This window comes from Uranotaenia lowii, chromosome 1 (assembly GCF_029784155.1).
Source record: "Uranotaenia lowii strain MFRU-FL chromosome 1, ASM2978415v1, whole genome shotgun sequence".
NCBI lineage: Eukaryota > Metazoa > Arthropoda > Insecta > Diptera > Culicidae > Uranotaenia > Uranotaenia lowii.
In genome coordinates this window covers 156,669,227-156,671,510 of record NC_073691.1, presented here as the reverse complement: position 1 = coordinate 156,671,510, position 2,284 = coordinate 156,669,227, and the positions used below count along the sequence as shown (strand labels likewise).

Genomic DNA, 2,284 nt, shown 5'->3' with positions numbered 1-2,284 from the left:
TATGCCGTTTGGAAGGGGGATCAATTATACCCAACTCTAGGGGATAAATTGTACCCATAGTCAACATTTTAAAAAACTTTTTATGAAAAAAGTTGAGAGTTTTTCATTGCTTTGAAAATATGGCATTATGAAGTTCATTTTACGCTCGAACGATTGATACATTGGAACAAATATTTTTTCATAATTTTCCCATGTAAGGAACATTTAAAAGTGATGAAAAAAGATCTTCAAGTTACATTTTGTGAAATTTTTCATACAAAGTTCAATTACTCAAACAAATATTTTGTTAAAAAATTTTAAACTACAAGCATTGTTATTTTGCTCATTTTGGCACATTTTTCTAGAACATTTGATCTTTGTAAGACATTCCAGTTTCGAGATATAGCTAAGGAATCAAGTATCCCCAGGGATCAAGTATCCTCATTCTCCCCTAATTTATTGATTCAAAGAAAACAGGAGCTGGATTCAAAAAAATGAATGTTTTGAATCAAAGTCAGATTTAATTCGTTCCAAAATTCAAGTTTACTCTGCGTGAATACACGGAATCGTCCATCTTGTGACAGGCAATCGTAATCATAGGCATGGTAGGCGAACAATTCGCCGTCAAAAAGCGCTCCGTCTCCACCCCCCACCAATGAGAAACTTTTGGTACTCCTTGCCTACTGTTGTTCAATATGCAACCACCCGTAGCTGTATAGGCACGCTGGTTATTACTTTACAAAAGCGTTGCCAGTAATGATATTTCACAACGTCGCTAGTTGGCAAGGTTGCCGATCACCAGCGCGAAAACTTCGGATTTCAACTTCAATGACAATATTACTCGACATAATTTCGTAGGCTTTATTGGAGAAGTGATATTTTGTTCTAAGCAACAGTTCACCTCTTGTCTTTGATTCTTAATATTTAAAAAAAAATAGGAATAACTCTAACCGACAACATTGATACGAAATCTAAGAATTAAAAATGAATAGCAAAAAAAGTTGTCAAACTTTTGGTTCAAATAAATTTTGCAAAAAAAGGTCACCAATATTCTCAATTTGTTGTTACAAAAGATTCAGCAAAATAAAGTTTTTTTTCTCTTTCTTCTTCGATTTAACACTAGAAGGACCGGCAAATTGAATATACCTATTGGCGATTTGCAGTTCAAAACGACTCTCAGAGGGCCCTGCGATCAAAATGATGATGTTAGGGACCCAAGTGTCAAAACAAGTAGTAGTTTTCCAAAACACATGACAATTTTTGAGAATTTTGCAGTTAAATAAAATATTTAGCCAATTTGGCTTGGAGAATATGGTAAGAAAAAGTGAATTCTTTAATCGCTTATACTTTTCCAAACATTTTCATTATTTATACTTCATTAATTTTTAGTTTTCCGGAAAACAAAATTTATGTCTAAACTTGCAGCAGCTTGGATGGCCTACCCGGAATAAGAGTGTTTTAAGTTCTGCTTTAAAACAGCAAAAGTTCACGAAAACGAAAGATTTTTCAATAAACGACCTGGAAATTATTTATAAGAAACTTTCGGACGAAGATTCTTTAGCTCGTAATATTTTATTCATTTTTGGCAAGTTCGTTTTCATAAAATATTTCTTAAAAATTTATTTCAGAAGCGTGTCGAGTTTCAGGATAAAAAACAGGTTTGATCAAACGGATGGAACCGATTAGGAACTGCTTTGGAAAAGGATGATTTGTTCTTCTAAGGAATAAAAAAAAGGTTTCTCGAATCGGCCTGAAAGAATCAGTAACACAGTCATTAGCAAGCATGTCGAACTGGCCGTTTTACGAGCCACATGTGACCCAGAGTGTATCAGTTATCATTTATATTTTGGTAAAATAGTTAATAAATATTCTTGAAGTATTTTCTTCTTCAAATCTGCATTCTTTGCTTGCAATCTTGCAATTTTTTTCACGCAACATAAGTCTTGTATAGGTTTGGCACACCATGGCGCTGTTTTTTTGTCCATTTTTGTCTTACCCCACGCTTGAGCAGCTTCAGTGCAAAACATATATTCTACCTTCCGGAACCTACAAGAAATAAATTTGTGTTGAAATCCAGCCATTAGATTGAGTTTAACCTTAAAATTTTTCAAAAACAGCAAACAAGCGATGATATGTTTGCACTTTTCTGTTCCGGCTTTGCAGCTACAGCTCAAAATCCATTAAGAAATGGAGTGTGTGAGTTTAAGCTGAATTTGATGTGCACGGCGTTTGGATGTGATTTTTGTGTAACATATCCTCTCAGATTTATAAATTCATCCGTCATCTTACGATAGCCGATACGTGA

General features: G+C 34.2%; 1 long non-coding RNA gene across 1 annotated transcript; it reads left to right on the top strand.

The window, feature by feature from the left end:
* The first annotated feature begins 1,194 nt into the window (after positions 1-1,194).
* Positions 1,195-1,746, top strand: LOC129755636 (uncharacterized). The gene is made up of 3 exons (XR_008739295.1): positions 1,195-1,293; positions 1,369-1,543; positions 1,608-1,746. It is a non-coding gene; the product is annotated as an uncharacterized LOC129755636 (long non-coding RNA).
* The last annotated feature ends 538 nt before the right edge of the window (positions 1,747-2,284 follow it).